At 37.2% G+C, this 23,289-nt stretch overlaps 2 pseudogenes; one reads left to right on the top strand and one right to left on the bottom strand.

Moving 5' to 3' along the window:
* Window positions 1-23,289, top strand: part of LOC134334891 (uncharacterized) — a 759,100-nt pseudogene that overhangs the window by 221,028 nt on the left and 514,783 nt on the right.
* LOC134300421 (uncharacterized) overlaps window positions 1-23,289 on the bottom strand; it is a 331,197-nt pseudogene that overhangs the window by 35,125 nt on the left and 272,783 nt on the right.

Below are 23,289 nucleotides of genomic sequence, written 5' to 3'. Positions count from 1 at the left end.
AATATGTTTAACCACCGATCTAATTTACAAGCACAGATTCACCAAACCTGAGTGCAGTCTGTCACACATCTCACATCGTTTAGCTAAAAAAATCTTGTCATTTTATTTTATAGTGACGAGTGACGAATTACATACAGTAAATGTAAATGAGTAAAAGTACGCAATTTGTCTAGGAAATATAATGGAGTAAAAGTGAAAGTTAATGATAATAATAACATACAGTGGGGCCAAAAAGTATTTAGTCAGCCACTGATTGTGCAGGTTCTCCTACTTAGAAAGATGAAAGAGGTCTGTAATTTTCATCATAGGTACACTGCAACTATGAGAGACAAAATGAGAAAAAAAATCCAGGAAATCACATAGTAGGATTTTTAAAGAATTTATTTGTAAATTATTTTGCAAAATAAGTATTCGGTCACTCACAAACAAGCAAGATTTCTGCCTCTCACAGACCTGTAACTTCTTAAGAAGCTCTTCTGTCCTCCACTCGTTACCTGGATTAATGGCACCTGTTTGACCTCGTTATCTGTATAAAAGACACCTGTCCACAGCCTCAAACAGTCAGACTCCAAACTCAACCATGGCCAAGACCAAAGAGCTGTCGAAGGACACCAGGAAGAAAATTGTAGACCTGCACCAGGCTGGGAAGAGTGAATCTACAATAGGCAAGCAGTTTGGTGTGAATAAATCAACTGTGGGAGCAATTGTAAGAAAATAGAAGACATACAAGACCATTGATAATCTCCCTCGATCTGGGGCCCCACGCAAGATCTCATCCCGTGGGGTCAAAATGATCATGAGAACGGTGAGCAAAAATCCCAGAACTACACGGAGGGACCAGATGAATGACCTGCAGAGAGCTGGGACCAAAGTAACAGAGGCTACCAGCTTTGGGGCTGTTTTTCTGCAAAGGGGACAGGGCGACTGATCCGTGTTAAGGGAAGAATGAACAGGGCCATGTATCGTGAGATTTTAAGCCAAAACCTCCTTCCATCAGTGAGAGCATTGAAGATGGAACGTGGCTGGGTCTTCCAGCATGACAATGATCCCAAACACACCGCTCTTGCAACGAAGGAGTGGCTCCGTAAAAAGCATTTCAAGGTCCTGGAGTGGCCTAGCCAGTCTCCAGACCTCAACCCCATAGAAAATTTGTGGAGTCCGTGTTGCCCAGCGACAGCCCCAAAACATCACTGCTCTAGAGGAGATCTGCATGGAGGAATGGGCCAAAATACCAGCTACAGTGTGTGCAAACCTGGTGAAGACTTACAGGAAACGTTTCACCTCTGTCATTGCCAACAAAGGTTATGTTACAAAGTATTGAGTTAAACTTTTGTTATTGACCAAATACTTATTTTCCACCATAATTTACAAATAAATTATTTAAAAATCCTACAATGTGATTTCCTGGATTTTTTTTCTCACTTTGTCTCTCATAGTTGAAGTGTACCTATGATGAAAATTACAGACCTCTCTCATCTTTCTAAGTAGGAGAACCTGCACAATCAGTGGCTGACTAAATAAGAATAAGACGTAATAATGAGAACAGAGTCTTTGATAAGAGACTGTAGCATGTGCAGAACTTTAGGTAGAAAACACCACAAAAGATTTAGAACAAAGCAGACAGGGAAGAGAATAGTTCTCAGCCACCGGCGCTTCCACCACACCGGTGCTAAACCAGGTAAAAGCATCAGGGTTCCATCAGGGTAGACATGTTGGTATAGTTATCAGCTATGTGAAAAGCAGGAAGATTTAATAAAATATTACTGATTCTTTCCACTGTGAATGCGCTGGTGTTTTTTGAGATTAGTCTGTCGATTAAAACTCTTTCCACACTGTGAGCACTGATACGGTTTCTCTCCAGTGTGAATGCGCTGGTGTCTTTTGAGATGACTCTGTCGATTAAAACTCTTTCCACACTTTGAGCACTGATACGGTTTCTCTCCAGTGTGAATGCGCTGGTGTATTTTGAGAGCACTCTGATTATTAAAACTCTTTCCACACTGTGAGCACTGATACGGTTTCTCTCCAGTGTGAATGCGCTGGTGTATTTTGAAAGCACTCTGATTATTAAAACTCTTTCCACACTGTGAACACTGATACGGTTTCTCTCCAGTGTGAATGCGATGGTGTTTTTTTAGATGACTCTGATCCGTAAAACTTTTCCCACACTGTGAGCACTGATACGGTTTCTCCCCAGTGTGAATGCGCTGGTGTATTTTGAGATCACCCTGAAAATTAAAACTCTTTCCACACTGTGAGCACTGATACGGTTTCTCTCCAGTGTGAATGCGCTGGTGTATTTTGAGATGACTCTGTACATTAAAACTCTTTCCACACTGTGAGCACTGATACGGTTTCTCTCCAGTGTGAATGCGCTGGTGTCTTTTGAGATCACTCTGTGCATTAAAACTCTTCCCACACTGTGAGCACTGATACGGTTTTTCTCCAGTGTGAATGCGCTGGTGTTTGTTGAGAGCACTCTGATTATTAAAACTCTTTACACACTGTGAGCACTGATACGGTTTCTCTCCAGTGTGAATGCGCTGGTGTATTTTGAGAGCACTCTGATTATTAAAACTCTTTACACACTGTGAGCACTGATACGGTTTCTCTCCAGTGTGAATACGCTGGTGTATTTTGAGAGCACTCTGATTATTAAAACTCTTTACACACTGTGAGCACTGATACGGTTTCTCTCCAGTGTGAATGCGCTGGTGTCTTTTGAAAGAACTCTGATCCGTGAAACTTTTCCCACACTGTGAGCACTGATATGGTTTCTCTCCAGTGTGAATGCGCTGGTGTATTTTAAAATCACTTAGAGAACTAAAGCTCTTTCCACACTGTGAGCACTGATACGGTTTCTCTCGAGTGTGAATGCGCTGGTGTACTTTAAGAACACCCGGAGAACTAAAGCTCATCCCACACTGTGAGCACTGATACGGTTTCTCTCCAGTGTGAATGCGCTGGTGTATTTTGAGATAACTTTGACGCCTAAAACTCTTCCCACACTGTGAGCACATATACGGTTTCTCTCCAGTGTGAATGCGCTGGTGTTTTTTTAGATCACCCTGATGATTAAAGCTCTTTCCACACTGTGAGCACTGATACGGTTTCTCTCCAGTGTGAAAGCGATGGTGTTTTTTGAGATCACCCTGATTATTAAAACTCTTCCCACACTGTGAGCACTGATACGGTTTCTCTCCAGTGTGAATGCGCTGGTGTATTTTAAGAGCACTGGGAGAACTAAAGCTCTTTCCACACTGTGAGCACTGATACGGTTTCTCTCCAGTGTGAATGCGCTGGTGTAGTTTAAGAGCACTGGGAGAACTAAAGCTCTTCCCACACTGTGAGCAGACGTTCCTTCTGTTCTGTTCTCTGGTGAGAGAGCTGTTAATGCTGACAGCACCAGAGGACGTCTGCTGATCACTGGAGCTTCTGGTGGGCGTCAGATCCTCATGTTCAGTCTTAATCTTCACCAGGGTCTCATATTTGACACTGTGGGGGGTCTTGATGTGTTTGTGGAGATGATTTTGGGTTGTACAGGAACGTGGACTCGAGGAGCAGCAGAAATCCTTGTTCAATCCTGAAGAAGAAAAACACAAGCTGCTCTTGTAACACCATCAATTACAAACATCACAATAAACACAGAGCAGATCAAATGATTTTCAAAGCTAAAAGTGAAGAGGAGCAAAGACACGGTACTGAGTGAGTATAGAGTGAGATAAAGAGTAAATAACCTCAGCACTTTTACTTTCAATATAGCAACAGAACATATTCACTCTTTTACACACCTCAGTTATTTACTGGATTATATTATTAATATTATAAATATCATTATTATTATTATCATTACTGATGATAGAAACATTCTGACAGATGAACCATTAATAAATAAAACAGGTTTCATTGCTCAAGATTTTAAACATTCTTACTGAGATCATCTTCATCTTCAGGTTCCTCCTTCTTCTGAGGCAGGACACCTCCAAGTGATTGGTACACTGAGGAGAGGTGTCTATCAGAGGTGATGAGTGTCAGAGGGATTAATGATACTTCACCTGAAATGACATCAACATGTGAAGAAAGATCAACAACTGGGACTAGTGTAGGGAGGCGTGTTGTTGTTGTTGTTGTTTTAATGATATAATAAATCTTAGTTCCATTAAAAACTTGAGTCCAGACTGGAGTGAAGCAGCACTTCTCCACAGGACAGAACCATACAGGACAGATTCTGATCTACTATCCACTAATTACTGACCCCAATACTGACCATCCTGTTCTGTACCACACTGTCTGGTGGAAAAGTGCTAAATTGTTCCATATGTACTTACAGCAGAAATCTTCATCTTCAGATCCTTCATCTTTTATATCCATGGGGGCGATGTGTCCCACTTCTGCTGACTGCATTATTAATGATCTAACATAAAGACACACACACATGGATGAATGGATGGATAGATGGATGGATAGACAGACAGAGCAGCACATATTTACACATTTCAACAGCTCACAAAGTATTTACATATAATAGCTGTTGTTAAGTATTATTGATTATATACATGTAACTTATTCTTGTGGATTTTGTGTGTGTGTCTTTTAGGGATGTGCTATATCGTATCGTTCACGATAATACCGGTATAATTTTTAAAACGATACAAAAAGTACCATATTGTAATAAAAGCGATATTCTGCGTACTTTACGTAATGACGTCACACAGCTACGCAAATGGCGTACGCTCGTTACGTGGGTCATTTGGGTACAGTAACGAGTATGGTGGAACGAGGCTCTGCGGTGGAGGAGCTCGTTCCAAAAACTCCAAATCCACCATAAATGAATTTTTGCCAACGCAAACCCCAACCACCGCTTAGCTGGTAACTTTTTTGCGGAAGTATTTCTGCATGCAGGTTTACACAGGGACGCAATTCAACAGCGCACTTCCACCAAACAGTGCAGAAATACTCTCAACATTAATGTCAACCACCAACACAGAAGTAGTACTACTATTAATTAGTACTAATACTTATACTGTACTTAGTAGCAGGCACGTGCACAGACATTTTTGGGGGCAGGTGCTCAAGCCAAAAAAAAAAGGGCACTCCGCCAAAATTATTAATAATAATAATTAAAAAAAAAAAACAGAATATTTAACTTATATATTTATTTTGTTAACACAATCAATACACATCTAATCAAATAACTCAAATGATCAAATTGCATAAATAAATGAAAAACAGGCAAAAACAGGCCATATTGTGCACGCTTTTTAATAACCAAACAACTGATACTGATACATCTCCCTCATTTGCTTTACTGGTAGATGACCTAATCCAGGATAAAAGAGAGCTGCTACCCTGAGCTGTAGTTCTTTTTCTTTCTGCTTTTGTAACTTTTCTTTTCTTGGCATTATGCTGCAAAATTTGTAAATGAGATAAATCAATGTTGTGCATAATAATCAAGAGTGACTTACTGAATCTCCATAAAGGGGAGAACACAGTATACATCATTTTACTGTTTTCCTGACAGAGTTGAAGCATTACACTAATAATATACCATTACTAGTATCAATTTACCTCTCCAGACTGTCATGTAGCTCAACTTAAGACCTACCTTTGATTTCAAATCAGAAACCCACTTTGGGTAGTTAATGTTAACAATGGGCCTATTATTATGCCAATAAAATCAAATAAACAGCTAAATAACATTTTCATATTTACTCATCATTGTTTGTATGCTGTTCTATTTTATAGAGCATTATATTTAGCCTTCTACATACATTAGTTTGTTATGTTAATTATTCCTCATTTGTAAACCTCAACTGTTGAAGTATAAATGCTTGCATGAAAATAACTCTTGACTAAAGGTGACTTTTCCTACACAGCGTTTTGGCCAGGATGTTGTAATTATAAAATATTGTATGTGTGTATCTATTTTCAACACTTTACTGTAAGAGCTACCTGACTTGAAATAAAAGCAGTATTTATAAAACAAAGTTTGTAGGTTGTGAGGGACATTAATAAGTGTATATTAAAAATAGTTTGACATTATTATAATAAATTATATTAGAGTTTAATAGATTTATTTGTCTCCAATATAAAAATATTATGGATTTATTGATCTTAACTCTAAATAAAAATAAAATAAAAATAAAGGTATTATCTATACAACAAGGTTTGTAGGTTGTGTGGAACATTAATATGTGTATATAAAAATAGTTTGGGTTTATTATATTAAATCATATCAGAGTTTAATAGATTATTTTAGTTACAATATACAAGTATTATGGATTTATCGATTTTAACTATAAATTAAAATAAAATTAAAATAAAAGCATTATCTATAAAATAAGGTTTGTCGGTTGTGAGGAATATTAATATGTGTATATTAAAAATAGTTTGACATTATTATAATAAATTATCTTAGATTTTAATAGATTTATTTGTCTCCAATATAAAAATATTATGGATTTATTGATCTTAACTTAAATTAAAATAAAATTAAAATAAAGGTATTATTTATAAAACAAGGTTAGTAGGTTGTGAGGAACATTAATATGTGTATATAAAAAATAGTTTGGGTTTATTATATTAAATCATATCAGAGTTTAATCGATTTATCCCTGATATACACTTGTTATGGATTCATTGATCTTAAGTATAAATTAAAATAAATTAAAAATAAAAGCAGTAATTACAAAACAAGGTTTGTAGGTTGTAAGGAACATTATTATGTGTTTATAAAAAATAGCTTGACATGATTCCATCAATATATTAAAAGATTTGAATGGGTTTATTTCTGTAATAAGTGCAGAGTAAATGTTTCCTACGTTTTTCTGTTAGTTTGATGACGCTCCCTAACGCGTTAGCTGAAGTTGGCGCTTGATCAGCGGTTTCATGTTAATCTTTCTTTAAATAAATACATTTAACCTTAAAATTATTATAAAATAGTTTTTGTAGTATGTAACCTACTTTAATCTGTGTAAGAATTTGTAAAATAAGTAGGTGTTAGGTGTTTTTTCAACCATTTATATAGATCGGAATAGCGAATGTTAAACGAATGTTGAATATTAAACTTGACATTCTCCTGCAAAATGTTTGTGCTCATGCTTTTTTTCCTTCAGGCTTTCACATTAAAATTAGTAAGATTTTAAATGAAACAAAACTAGTTATTTTGTGTAATTTGTGAAACAGTAAAACTTTCTTTAAATTCTCTGTCTGTCTGCTGCAGTTTGTCCCCCTTCATTAAACATGACAAACGTCAGTAAACAGCAGGACAAGGCTTTGTTTTTCATAACTCGTGAGTACAGAACATGTAGGCTATGTGTTATGCATGGATGCTGTTTGAATGAAACACTGTCAGTACCTGTTTGTAGTGTAGCAGCGGTTTGGCCTGGCGCTCAGCACTGCATGAGGAGGAGGAGGAGGGGGAGGAGGGAGGGGCAGGGGGGCGGGGATCAGATTGGGGCAGAATTCTCACAAGAACTCAAATAAATGCCCGTCAGATATCAAAACACTTTTGGGGGGAATTGATGACAGAGAGGGTGATTTTTTATTTTTTAAATATTAATGAATGTAGAAAAAAATTGGGTTCCAGCAGAAAGGGCACTTTTCTCATCCAGGGCAAAAGGGCAAGTGCTTGAGCACCACTAGGGGTCTATCTGTGCACGTGCCTGCTTAGTAGTAATTGTGGCGTGCTACGAGTAAAGGCGCCACCGGGTTCTGCGCGTTCCAGTGTTGCCAGGTTGGGCGGTTATCCGCCAAACAATTTAATAGCAGTTAAATAACACTTCTATTTTAAAGAAAATATTCCGTTTTAATAATGTTGGAATAGTGTTGGTCAGTCTGCATCATATTGTTGAAAGAAAATTATTTTTCCATGCATTCACACTGGCATGTTCTGGGGTTCAGTTGAGTGTCATTATTACACACAAGTTGGCAGCCAAATGAGAAAGTATTGCAAAGAAATATCTTTGAAATTCTTTCTCATTATGTTAGGTTACTAAGATAGATAGATAAGGTTGATAATATATATATTTTACTTGTTATGGAAAATAGAAAGAGAAAAAAAGCTTATTATTAGTATGCGGGTCTTCATGATGTTATTCTACATGGCAATCACTGCCTCTATAGGTAAATAAATGAGTGACCACATAAAAAAGGTATCAGTTTCTGTGCGACCCCTGTGTGAGCACTGGTCTCAGTCTGGCCACCCCTATGGAAATTGTCTGACTTCGCCATTACATTATGTTACATTATTTTTACTGGAAACACAAAATAAAGAAAAGTGTTTTTATTTCCTACATACTTCCTACGTTTTTTTTACAATGTGTTAACTTAATTCTAAATAAAACCTGAACATTATTTTTTTTTTGCAATAGTGTTTTCTCGAAATAAATAAAATATTTTTCAGTGTTTTGTTATATCGCCAAAAATATCGTTATCGCAAAAAAACCTGAAATATCGTGATATTATTTTAGGGCCATATCGCCCACCCCTAGTGTCTTTATTACTGAACCTACTATAAGTTGTAATCTATGAGTTTTGTGCAGACTGAACTTTGAGTGACCTGATGTTTTGTACGTTCTACACTGAGTGTGGGTGAATGTGATAACCTAACCTTCTGAGAAGTGAGACAAAAACAGGATACATGCAGGTGGCTTATTTCTCGACTATGCAAAGAGTGAGGGGAAAATGGTTAAACAGGAAAACCACAAGCTTTGCATTTCTGCTGTGTACACAAAGAAAACACTTTTTGCTCAACCGTGTAGTAAGAGAACTATTTTGACATTTACCAGTAGAAGAGGAGTCAAGATAAGAAAAAGAACCGGACGCTGACAGGGAAGAGACTTCTCCATGCAACAGCTGTTGGTGTATCAGCTCAGAATTACTTTTACCAATCTGTGTATTTGATTCTTAATAAACTGCTTTACTTGACTAATTTGTATTTGTCCCTCTTTCCTGGATAAAAGAACATAAACAACACTCATGGATTTGAAAATTTGACGAACATAGACACAGAAACTGTACAGACACTGGAAACACAACAGTTAACAATGCTAAAACAGATCAGTGTTTCTATAAAACTATAAGAACTTTATGCTTTTCTACAAAACTTAATGAAAATAATGAGTCGGTTCAGATTACTTGATTCGGTTCGCTGTATCGGCTCAGATGAATCATGTGTAAATTATGTGCTGACAGTTAGTGTTAGCCAAGTTCCTCAAATCCTCAGCGGTATTTTATAATGAATTAGAATGTAGTTAAAATATAAATAAAATGTAATAAATGAATAATAAAAATACTTACAGATTCACTTCAGTACGAGCGCGTTCACTTCTTCTTGTTTGAACTGAGAGGAAGCGCTTCCTGACAGACAGCAGCTCTACCGCCCCGCCCACATGACTCCACAACCAATCACAATCCAGCTGGGCAACCGTACAGCAGCACCTCAACCAATCAGGCAGCAGTGAATGAAATATTAAACAGTAAATAATAAACATTTGTACAATTTCTGGGTATTTATAACCGCCTCTACATTTACTGCATCTGCTTTAATGTCAGTTTGGTATATGAAGTGGAAGATTGATGTTTATAATGACTTGTTAATAGGTGGTTCTTGTTAACACGGTACATTATATTAGCGTATTACATAATGTGATATCATTAAGTAGTGGAGACAAGATACAGTACAGAGATCCCAGAGGTTTTTGTTTTGTTTTTTACATAAACTATAATCTCACTTCACTTTACTGAGGATTCATAATAATAATAATAATAATAATAATAATAATAATAATAATAATTTTGGTTAAACACTAAGCCATGTGGCTTGATTCATAATGTTTACCTGCACTGAATGAACAGATACATAAACACACTGCGGTACCTTTAACATTATAGTGCAGGTACATGAAATAGCTTCATTCATCTCTTATTTCATGAGTGATTAATAATTGATTCCTACATGTAATACATGAATGTATGTACAAGTTCATTTTGTCTAATGTAAGTGGTGGACAAGGTACACAAACAATGTAGTTAGGTTAAAGTTAAGGTAAAATAAGGTAAAATATTACTCCTGTAAAAGCATAGTAAAAGTAAAAATACTCTTTACCTCCACTTGAGTAAAAGTACTATTTACCTTCAAATGTACTTAAGTATGAAAACAAAAGTAGCATGATTTATTATGGCTCTAATGTTTTGTTTATCATTTCTGTAACAAGACTTTATTATTAGGTAAAAAGACTCTAGTGGCATTAATTAATCTGACACTATTTTTTTAATTCTCAGTATTTTCTGAGATATGTGTTCACGAAGCAGGATTTCTCCATGTAACTTAGGTCTAATGTAAAATCTGTTCTGCAAGAAAAGAGTTAACCCTTGCTCAACCACACAGCCTTGATATTTTAAGACCCTGACATACAGTACAACATAAGCATGTATCATGACAATATTGTGGCGCCGGCGAGCAGGAAGGATAGCGTCAGGGCCGCGAGTGAGCTGCCTTTGGCAGTTCATTCAGTGGTTTAGGGACAGACACCCTTTCATACACACATACATTCATACAACAGACAAACATATAAGCTACTTACCTAACCCTCACCGCAGCCACCCTATTCCCAACACCAGGATACACGGCCACGGTGAGCTTAGACACCACTGCCACAACGCTTTCTGGGTAAAGCCTGTGCCGACGCTACACTATCAACAAACGGCAATGCTTTGCCTGGTTGATGAGCTCACAACATGAAAAGGGAGACTGACAAATTTAGGATTTAAATATAAAAAAAGATTGGAGTGTCTATTTGCACCCGGGTACACATAGCATTCCCCACACAGTACAGCTATTCGTACCCCAAAAAGAAAAGAAAAAGAAAAATACACATAAAATATACTTTTGTATATTTTTATAAAATGTGTTTTAAATGAATACACTTTAAGTTATACTTTAGTGCAGGGGTCACCAACCTTTTCAAGACCGAGAGCTACTTTAAGGGTACTAAATAATACGACGGGCTACTTGTTTGATACAAACTTTCAGAATAACACAATGTTGCATGGTTCACCTTTAATGATATTATTATTATTATTATTATTATTGTTTTTATTATTATCAATATTAATATACAGTGATCCCTCACTTATCGCGGGTGTTACGTTCCAGGACCACCATTATTATTATTATTATTATTATTATTATTATTATTATTGTTTTTATTGTTTTTATTATTATCAATATTCATATACTGTATATATAATTTGACAAATGTTTTTATACTTTATTGTTACTTTAAAATTAATGGATTTTTTTTCATAAATATGGTTTGTAGTATTTGTTTGTATAAAAATATATTGACATTAATCCATCAGTGATCAGCGGTTTCTTTTTAAGCTTTCTTTAAATAAATGTCATCTTAAAATTACCATAAGTACACTGTAAAAAGGACACTGTGAAATGTACAGTAACTTGCTGGCAGCAATTAGCCGGTAAGTTGCTGTAATAAATTTTACAGTACGCATACTGCAAATTTAATTACAGTAACTATAAAATACTGTAATATTTATTACAGTAATAATCACAGTACGGTAGCTCTTATTACAGTAATTTCACATTACTGTAACCTATTACAGCAGTAATGCAGTCTTTTAATTACAGCAAATATCAGACTACTTTAAAGACATTACAGCATTTAACACTAAAATAATATTCGAAAAATAACTATACATTGTAAAAATTAAGACACTGCATTTGTAACAAAAATCATTTATTGAATTTCAACATTTTAAAACATGTTTTTGAAAATACATAGATAATTAAATAAATACATTCATATTTTTGTAAACACTGCTGTTTTGAACAAAACCATAAAAATGTGCAAGTGCTTTGTTTTACATTTGCTGGAATCCACATCTTGGGCTAAAGTTTTCTTTCCTGCACTGTAAAGATAAAACAAGGAATTACTGTTACTGCTGTAGAAATTTATATACAAGACTGGAGACTATGACAGTTTTTGTGTTGTGTTTGCTAATAATAGAACTTCTGATGTCCTCAGACAGCTCCTTTGTCTTCACCATTGTGACAAAGGAACAGGGAATAACATGTGGCTTTTTAAAACACTGAAGTCATCATTCATTGGGTAATTAATGTCACATGGGCACTGACAATTTATCACAGGTGATTCTCATTTGTGATTTAGCACAGGTGAGTCAAAATGTGTTTCCATACTGATTTACTGTAAAGGGTGCCAATACCAGTGCCACAGCAATCTTTAGGTTTTTTCTATTTTTTTCCCTCCCATTGTTTTTAGTTTTAAATGTTGTTTATCATTTGCTCTTTTGTATCAAAAACAAGTTCTCTATAGAAAAAAGTTGTTACACTTGATTCATTTTTTTCCAGGAGATATTCCACATTATGTGCTTAAACTTCATGGGTGCCAATAATGGTGAGCAGGACTGTATATGAAGTCGAGGGCCTCTGCTGGACAGTTTGGAACTTCCACATATTATACTTGTGTGAATCAGCCTTTTCTCACATGAAAATAATGAAGTGTAAATGTGGGTCCATCCTTACTGATGATCACATGAAAATCAGCTTGAGCATCAGCAGCTCCTGTCCAGATAAATCTGACTGATACCATTCAGAGCAAATCATCAGAACAAGGTCAGTGTGATTTATCAGTCACTTGCTCTGTAAAGCTGAATATCAATACAGGAACTAAATCACATTTTAAAAAGCTTCAAATCTTTTTTGAAAAAATGATGAGGGTGTAGACCATCGTCTACATAGAAGTCCCTTGTGACAAACTTGGCGCCCAAAGGATAAAGGTTCTTGTTCTCCTTAGCCAGATACTTTAGACCAAAGTTGGCACATGCTGGGGAGGAAACAGCTCCAAACAGATGCACTTTCATGCGGAACTCTTTGGGCTCTGTGCTGAAATCTCTCTTATGCCACCAAAGGAAGCGTAAAAAGTTTCGATCGGTTTCAGGTACATGAAACTGGTGAAACATCTTTTCAACATCACACATCAATGCAACTGAATTTTGTCTGAATCTAAGAAGAACACCTGTTAAGTTGTTTATTAAGTCAGGACCTGAGAGAAGGTGATCATTTAAGCTAGTTCCCTTGTACCTTGCTGAGCAGTCAAACACCACTCGAAGCTTGTCTGGCTTTTTCGCATGGTAGACGCCATGATGTGGGATGTACCATTTTTCACCTTCCACTGCATTGTCATTGACTATGATGTTTTTCGATAATTTCCGTTTCAGATGGTTAAGGCGCAAAATAGCAAGATCCTTATTATCTGGCAGCTTAGGTCTGTTCTTAAAAGGAAGAGGCATTTCGTAATGACCATCTGTGTTCTTTCGTATGCCTTCCCTTAACTTATGGAGAAACAAGACATCATCTTGTCCAGCAGAGCATATACAAGTCCAGCAGAGCATATACAAGTGTTTCTTTTGATGGATTGGTTTTAGTTGACAGCCAAACAGGTACAACCATGGATGTATTTATTGAACTGACTCCCGCTGAGCTGAGTGACATTGAAGTGGCTGACTCATTTGTTCGAGGGAAGTTAAGAGATGATGCAGACCTTTCCTTTGTTGCATAACTGTCATCGTGGAGACATGTTGGATGCCTTTTCTTGCAAGTCTTGCAAGTGTGACGATGCCGGCATTCTTTAGCATGGTGCCCAATTTTCAAGCATCCATAACAGAGTTTTCTTTCTTTTATGTATTTCTGACGTTCTTCCAAGGACATTGCTGTGAATTTGTGGCACCAAGGAAGCTGGTGTCCATGATCTTGACAAAGCAAACAGGGCCTTATAGTTTTCTTGTCTGACTGTTGACTCTCATTGTCTAAAGCGGCTTGACTGCTAAAGGCATTGACCCTTGCTTTCTTATGCTCCTTTAGGTTGCGTTTATCAGAGCAGGATTCCAAAGAATGTAGTGCATGAAAGGAAGTTACTGGGTTACAGGCGACTTCAGCTTCTATGGAAAGAAAGGCAGCAAAATTTTTAAAACTAGGAAATTCCTGGTTTTCTGTTAAAGCTTGAGTAACCTGTCTATTCCAGCGTGAAGAAATCCAATCAGGAAGCTTTTGAACAATTTTCTGATTTTCCTCACAATCGTTTAGTATTTCAAGTCCTTTGACATGAGGCATAGCGTCTTGGCAAGCGTTTAGAAAATCTGACAGTTCCCTTAGCCCCACAGCATCCTTTGGCTGAATTTTTGGCCAATTTGCAAGCCTTGTGCGGAATGCTCTTTGAATGATGAATGGTTGACCATATCTCTGGTTTAATTTGGACCAGGCATCCTGAAAGGCTTCCTTGTCGTTCCTGTAAAATGCACCATCTAGGACTTGACGAGTTGGGCCGCCCACATATCTCTTTAAATAAAATAGCTTTTCAGCTGGAGTTACACATTTTTTGTCAATGAGGAGCTGAAAAACTGACTTCCATTCTATAAACTGAATAGGATCTCCATTGAATACAAATGGCTCTGGAACAGGGAGCCTGTTTAATGTAATGCTGTCTTGAAAGGCTTTGGCGAGAAGGGAAACATCTGTGATGGGAGGTGTTGTAGTATTGGACTGATTTATTACAGTTGCAGATGGCTTCTTTGGTTCTTTGTTATTAGTTTCAATACTGTGGTTGGTGTCAGCTTGCATAGTAGCTACCCATGCTGCTTCATGATCATAGGCTTCCAACCTGGCTCTCGCTGCCTTTAGCTCTTTTTCCGCCTGTAGCCGCTCTAACTCACGCTTGTTGGCTTGAAGTACTTGTTGCTGCTGTTCTACAATCTCCCGTTGTTTTTCTTCCTTTAGAAGCATTGTGTACTCAGCCTCTTTTGCAGCCAGTTCAGCTGCTGCGTCCACCCGTTTTGCTGCTACTAATGAGGTTGTGGTAAGAAGGCTAGAGCTAGTGCTCTTTTGCGAGGCAGTTGATCCATAGATGGAGTGTGCATAGTCATAATTACGCAGATCTTGAAGGCGGAATTTTTCATGCTCTGCGTCAAAGTTACCATTAAGCCTTACCATTCTCTCATAGGCAATTTTCACAATTTCAGTTGTGACAGCTTCGCATGCATCTATGCGGCGCCTTAACTCAGTCGATGGTGTACTGAGGTTGCGAATTTCTAAATACATTTTCATGATGTTTTCTTTACCCTTCTCTAGTGTGTCAATGTGGCGCCCTAATTCACTCTCTGGTATATCTGACAGTAGCTGATTTCTTGCCTTTCGTGCCTGAATTTTCCACTGGTCATACAAAGAGAGCAGTTTATTTTCCTTTCTTTGGGCTTCTTCTTTTTGATATTCAACCATCCTTTCTGTAGGACATCGTTTTCGGTTAGAGCGTCGAGGGAGTTGAGGTTCTACATCAGCTTCATGAAGTTCATCTTGAAGCCCATTCTGCTGTTTGGGCTCAGTTGCTCCATTCAAGCTATTATTTTCTGATGTCCTTGTGACTTTAGGAGACATAGGTACAATCTCTTGAACTTCATGCTGGACATTGTCCATTTGCCTTTCCTGCTCTCCAAAGTTTGAATTATGTGATAATGACATTTTGCTTTTTCAGTGTGGTGACGGAAAAAAGCATCAACAGTATAACACAAAAATTACACTTAATCAGAAATAAAGCATTTATCCACTAGTACTAAAGTGTAATATCACATGCACAAATATCTATAAATTCAGTTTAAGACAATTCTTAAAACACTTGAATTGCAATGTGAATATTGAACCAATGTCCTACTTTGCAAAATGTTCATTTATATTTTAAATGAGCGGTATTTCCTTTTTTTTTAAAGGAGCTGTGAGCGTAATCAATGTTTATGTCCTTGAATGTTGCCTTGACCGTGACTGACCGATACACTGAGTCTGTAGGACCACTGTGTCATATGCTTCCGGAGTGACCGTAATGTGTGCAATAATGTTCTGACATGCCCACCGTAAAGAACACCGTAAAATGTGGCAGCCAGACACAGTGAAGATCCTTCAGCATAGACGTCCTTCAGAGATAGCAGTCCATCAGCATCAGTGAGGGTCAAGCTCTTACTGTAGCCACCCAACCAGAATAATGGTGAAGTCAACTGATGGTTTATGAAGATTTTTAATTGTGTGATTTCACAAACACACCGTAAGAGCTAAAAAATAAGATCAAAATAAAACATACATTAATAATTCGAAGAAAATACAAATTATGCATTTTTGACTGTACAAATATAAATATAATTACATTTTTAATACAATACTAAAATAAGCATTATTTAAATCATATTAAATAAACTTAGGGACTTTAAATGCAAAAAGAGCCTTACTTTCACTTCAAATTATATTTATGTTGCATGTCACATGAAATGAAACAAAACAAACAACGTGTGCAAACAAAAAAACTGTAATATCAGCCTACACAGGTACAATGACATACTCCCATAGCTAACATTAGCACAGTGCTAACGCAGTAAAAAACGCTATTTATGCAATAACTTTAAACCGTAATCAACATGTCTATTTATAATACAAACAAAAAACGTATGGAAAACAAATGAATTAAACAGAAAATACCTTGTTCACACTCTAGTTAGGGGCTAAATTTATAGGTTTTCTCTCTCTCAACTCACAACACTCCCGCTTCTTCCTCTGTGTTCGCGCCAACTGCCGTTCACCTGTTACGGTAGCTTCACAGAACCACTAGAGGTGCGGTGTCAAATTAAAATTACTTAATAAATGTTAAACTTCACATCTTTTACATAGTGTCAAAATAAGAACAACCTTTACAGAGGGGACCGTAAAAAGTAGATGGTGATGACCTCAAACCACGAAAGTGTGTAAACCCCAGGTCTAGATGTACAGAATGGAGAGGTATTTGACAGGGATAAAAAAGAAAAACAGCCACTAATACACTGACTGATAAGACATGAACTCTCACAAATTGGCACAGTGTTTGCAAATTTTATTTCATTTTTGTTTTTATTTTTGAAATAGCAGACTGATTGAAGGAGCAGTTTAGTGATATGTCAAAAAGTGGTTTAATAAAGACTAAATAAAGACAAAGTTCACCATCTACTTTTTACGGTCCCCTCATCATTTTTTCAAAAAAGATTTGAAGTTTTATAAAATGTGATTTAGTTCCCACAAGAATAACAATAGCGAAATAATGAAAAAAAATAACACAAAATGAACAAAACATTGTTTATTAGGGACGGAACAGTGGGCAGAGTGCGTTGTTTTGCGTAAAATATGGTTCTGACTGATTAATGTAAAGAATAAAAATAATAAATGTTAAACACCATAAATAAAACTTTTGTTCTCATGACTGCGTAAGGTCATCCATTCCTTGGATGTTTAGAAGAGCGGACGGTAGATAGAGATGCACAAGCCACGTCTAAACATCTGCACAAACAATCTAAGAACTTTCCACAAGAAAAACAATAGCGGGTCAACTGGATAAAATGATTTCCACAAACTAGAACCAGAAATGTGCGGCCAAGAAGTGCAAAACAAATTTACATTTTAGAAAACAAAATTACATATGCCGAAACAAATTTACAAGTGCTGAAACACTTTTACATATGCCAAAACAAATTTACAAACACTGGGTACCCAAGCACTTGTAAATTTGTTTTTGTTTTTGTTGTAAATTCGTTTATGTTTTTATTATAATTTTGTTTTCTGAAATGTTCATTTGTTTTGCACTTCTTGGACACCGTATTCATAGCTGCTCATTGTGGTCCCAAAATTATGCAGCTAAACGAGGTTGAACTAGCTTTGGTTAACGACTCAACCATTCCTCTGAATTTGATTGGGCAGCATCCTTGAAATACTTGAGCGTACAGTGAAATGGATACTCCAGGAGTTTCGCATCAGGCATGTTTGCTTCAATAAACTTCTCCCACAACTTGGCTGGCTCCAAAAGGTCTGCACCAAGATTTCCAAGACTTCAGTCTCTGTTGTCATCAATAATTGGTGCACCACATCATTTGGCACCTCCACCAGACAGCCGTCCGGTGTACACTTTATTGTACAGTTCAATCTACACAAAGCATCTCTTCCCAAAAGTGCAATAGGTGTATGTTCTGATACCAGTATGGGTATTGTAGTCTTCAGATTTTTATAACAAAGCTCAATTGGTTTCGTGAGAGGAACCAGCTGTTTCACTCCCTTAAAACAGATTGTCCGAATTCATTGACCAGACATGGGGAGATGTATAGCATCTTCAGACCGAATACAGGTGAAAGCAGCTCCGCTATCCACCATCATTTCCAATGGTTGATTATTTACTTTCACCTTTATTGTTGGATCTCTCTCCGATCCAGATGCTACCAGCTGACACCCCCCTCTCGGGTCCTCTGGGCACCTTTAGAATTCTTGTTCCGGGCCCCTGTAAGGGTTCACTGGTCCCTCAGATGGCCTTGGTTGGCCCCTACATCCTCCTCTGAAAGTTGTTTCTCTGAAATTTCCTCCTCTGAAATGTCCTTCTGGCCTGTTGCACTCAAAGTGGCCAAACTGTCCACAATTATAACACACTTCCGAAGACTGCTGAAATTCGGATTAAACCTTTCTCCTCTACCTAAGTTTCCTCAACCTCTTCCTCAAAACTAAACTGATTAGGGAGAAAAAACTTGCTCCTTGGTACAATGACCACACATGCGCACTTAAACAAGCAGCACGGAAATTAGAACGCAAGTGGCGTCACACTACACTGGAGGTGTATAAGTTTGCTTGGAAAGATGCTCTAACTGAGTATAAACATGCACTTATAAAAGCTAAATCTTTATATTATTCGTCCCTAATAGAGAAAAATAAAAACAATCCCAGATTCCTTTTCGTGTCCAAATTAACTAAAAACGTCAATGAAACTGAATCTAATATACCGCCTGACTGTACCAGCGATGATTTTTTAAAATTCTTTAATGACAAGATAGAAAAAATACGACTTCAGAGTCAAAGTGTGTCACTTGCCAATGTTAAGTATGGACTCACTCCAAGCAGCATTGGTGATAATAGTAACGAGTTAATCCAACTAAATTCCTTTAATCCAATCTCCCAAAATGAACTAACTATGTTGATTCAAGGTTTCTTCCTGTAATTTTCAGGGAGTTTTTCCTTGCCACAGTCGCCCTCGGCTTGCTCAACAGAGGTTTTTTGTATCTGTTGGTCCTGGATTTTGTAAAGTTGCTTTGAGACAATGTCTATTGTAAAAAGCGCTATATAAATAAAGTTGACTTGACTTGACTTCCTCTCCAGGTCTGCACTGGACCAAAAACTGGCTATGGGCAGGAAATGACTGGAACCACTGATGATGGCTGGGATGATTGAGGCTAAGCCTGACTTGGCAGCACTTGTGGTAATGGTTGATTTAGTGTGATAAACAACTCTGGATCATTCACAGCAGTCCCCACATATCGATTGAGTTATGCTTTCTGCAGAATCTCTTCCATAGCTGGAACCCCAAAGAGGTTAGCCAAAAGTCTCTTAATACCTCCCATGGCAGGCTGCATTCCCACCATAATCTAGTCAAATTTCGAAATCCAAGGATGTGCTCTATCTTAAAGAGTGGTTAACTTCTCAAGTATATCTGACATATCTGTATTCTGCCTAGGCTTATACTCCAAACTCTGTCCTCGGATAGCCACCGGACACATCTTCTCGAGTGTCTTTCCTTTTCTTGAACGCAGTACATATTTCATGTCCAATTTTTTTGAGTCTTTTTTCTGCAGCTCTTTCTTCTGTATCTGCAGTTCCCTGCAGTTTAATTGGTTGTCCAGCGCTTTTTGGCCTTCTGAGCTAGTAGATTTGTCCAAGTGCAAAAGGCATTGGTCTATACTTTTTTCAACCTTTCTTAAAGCTCTCAGTTTGTCCTCTTTAATTCTGGTACTAGATGTTGCAGGGAAAGCCCCTCTTGAAGACAAAGGGCCCTCTGAATCTCCATCGCTGTTCACATTCTTACTTTCCTTAGAGCTTTCATCTCCTGAGTCTTCTTTTCTCCTTGTTTTATCTCCTCTCTTTTCTGCTCTAGCCAATATCCGTCTGACTGCAGGGTTATATCCACCCATGATCTCCTCCAGATCACTTTGATCATCATCACTTCCAAATTTTCTTCTTACTTTTGGAACTTGGATACATCTTTATAGTTGTTTCCGCTTGTCCCATTTCTATTATGTGGTCATCCTAATCTCTGATGTGATAGTTACCCTTCTGACTGATCACTGGGAGCTGGGGATAGATTTCCTTAAACTTCACCTCCTTCTCATGAGGTGGGGGTCTCTTTACTGAGTCCACATGTGAGAAAGGTACATTCATTCTGCCATTTGTTTTGTTCTATTTCTTCTGCACCTCTATCTCTTTTATCTTTTGCAGATTTATCCATTTCTGTCCGTTATTTTCAAACAACTGGAGAATGCCAAGTTCTACTTGTCTCTTTTCTTTACGTCTTTTACTCTTTTTATATGGCAAGCCAAGCTTTTAAACGTCTTTTTCATGATATCAGGAATTAAATTTTTGATATCAATAATTAAATTCTTACTAGTAAAAATTTTTATTTTTGAAATCCAGAATTAAATTACTAGTAAGAATTGAATGATTACATGTTCTAATGATAATGAGTTGATTTGCATGTGGATTTAAAGGAGGGGATAACTTGGGTTGTGCTTTTCTTAAAAGAGAGAACATCATGAACCACATGTACTTCAAGCCATTGTAAACAAAACAGTAAAGGTTGTACATTACAGATTTTGCAGACTGAAAATACATCTAACCCTTAAATCTATGCTCTATCATCTAATCTACATATCAGTATTTGTTTCACTCTGTTCGCTTTCTTGACTATCGTGTTAAATGAACAGAATGGGTGGTTAAAGCTTTGTACTTGCTTACTTTATATTTATTAAATGTACAACAATAACAAACTTTAACTATCACATGTATAAACATTTCTATCACAAAACCCGCATACATCTGTGTGTGCGTCCCTCTAACTGTTCCGTACTGAAACATAAAACGTCATACGTTCCATACAATAAACACATATATTGTTACAGTATTAAACCACATTTCTTTTGTAACGCAGACGTCTTAACTCATGTCTCTCACTTTACAAAGCTCAGATTTTTTTTTTAATTAAAGTCAATTATTGATAATTACATTTGATTTCCAATCACTTGCAATGCCTGTTTAAGTCAAAGCTCCTGATTCTCACATGACTGTGATTTATATACAGTATAGGAGACAAAAATCACTGTCAGATGTGTGTAATGCCATGTCAATATCTATGTAAGATATATCTATGTATGTATATATGTCTATGTATATATACAGTATGTCTATGTGTGTATATATATATATATATATATATATATACATAAATATATATATATATGTGTGTGTATATACAGTATATATACAGTGTATATACTGTATATATATATATATATATATATATATACTGTATATATACAGTGTATCACAAAAGTGAGTACACCCCTTACATTTCTGCAAATATTTCATTATATCTTTTCATTAGACAACACTATAGACATGAAACTTGGATATAACTTAGATTAGTCAGTGTACAGCTTGTATAGCAGTGCAGATTTACTGTCTTCTGAAAATAACTCAACACACAGCCATTAATGTCTAAATAGCTGGCAACATAAGTGAGTACATCCCACAGTGAACATGTCCAAATTGTGCCCAAATGTGTCGTCGTCCCTCCCTGGTGTCATGTGTCAAGGTCCCAGGTGTAAATGGGGAGCAGGGCTGTTAAATTTGGTGTTTTGGGTACAATTCTCTCATACTGGCCACTGGATATTCAACATGGCACCTCATGGCAAAGAACTCTCTGAGGATGTGAGAAATAGAATTGTTGCTCTCCACAAAGATGGCCTAGGCTATAAGAAGATTGCTAACACCCTGAAACTGAGCTACAGCATGGTGGCCAAGGTCATACAGCGGTTTTCCAGGACAGGTTCCACTCGGAACAGGCTTCGCCAGGGTCGACCAAAGAAGTTGAGTCCACGTGTTCGGCGTCATATCCAGAGGTTGGCTTTAAAAAATAGACACATGAGTGCTGCCAGCATTTCTGCAGAGGTTAAAGACGTGGGAGGTCAGTCTGTCAGTGCTCAGACCATATGCCGCTCACTGCATCAACTCTGTTTGCATGGTCGTCATCCCAGAAGGAAGCTGACGCACAAGAAAGCCAGCAAACAGTTTGCTGAAGACAAGCAGTCCAAGAACATGGATTACTGGAATGCCCTGTGGTCTGACGAGACCAAGATAAACTTGTTTGGCTCAGATGGTGTCCAGCATGTGTGGCGGCACCCTGGTGAGAAGTACCAAGACAACTGTATCTTGCCTACAGTCAAGCATGGTGGTGGTAGCATCATGGTCTTGGGCTGCATGAGTGTTGCTGGCACTGGGGAGCTGCAGTTCATTGAGGGAAACATGAATTCCAACATGTACTGTGACATTCTGAAACAGAGCATGATCCCCTCCCTTCGAAAACTGGGCCTCATGGCAGTTTTCCAACAGGATAACAACCCCAAACACAACCTCCAAGATGACAACTGCCTTGCTGAGGAAGCTGAAGGTAAAGGTGATGGACTAAACCCAATTGAGCACCTGTGGCGCATCCTCAAGTGGAAGGTGGAGGAGTTCAAGGTGTCTAACATCCACCAGCTCCGTGATGTCATCATGGAGGAGTGGAAGAGGATTCCAGTAGCAACCTGTGCAACTCTGGTGAATTCCATGCCCAGGAGGGTTAAGGCAGTGCTGGATAATAATGGTGGTCACACAAAATATCGACACTTTGGGCACAATTTGGACATGTTCACTGTGGGGTGTACTCACTTATGTTGCCAGCTATTTAGACATTAATGGCTGTGTGTTGAGTTATTTTCAGAAGACAGTAAATCTACACTGCTATACAAGTTGTACACTGACTACTCTAAGTTACATCCAAGTTTTATTTCTATAGTGTTGTCCCATGAAAAAATATAATGAAATATTTGCAGAAATGTGAGGGGTGTACTCACTTTTGTGAGACACTGTATATACTGTATATACTGTATATACGTATATTTATATATATATATATATATATATATTATATATATATATATATATATATATATATAAACGTATTATAAAAACAGCAGAGGTGGTACTAAAATATTGTACTCAATTAAAAGTACTATTACTTTAATGAATTTTTACTTAAGAATGAGTATAGTCTAAAAATCTACTCAAGTAAAAGGTAACTCATTTAAAATGTACTCAGAGTAAACGTTACTTAGTTACTT

The sequence above is a fragment of the Trichomycterus rosablanca genome, chromosome 2 (genome assembly GCF_030014385.1).
Source record: "Trichomycterus rosablanca isolate fTriRos1 chromosome 2, fTriRos1.hap1, whole genome shotgun sequence".
Classification (NCBI taxonomy): domain Eukaryota; kingdom Metazoa; phylum Chordata; class Actinopteri; order Siluriformes; family Trichomycteridae; genus Trichomycterus; species Trichomycterus rosablanca.
Note: the sequence above shows the minus strand (reverse complement) of the source record. Positions and strands in the feature narration are given on the sequence as shown.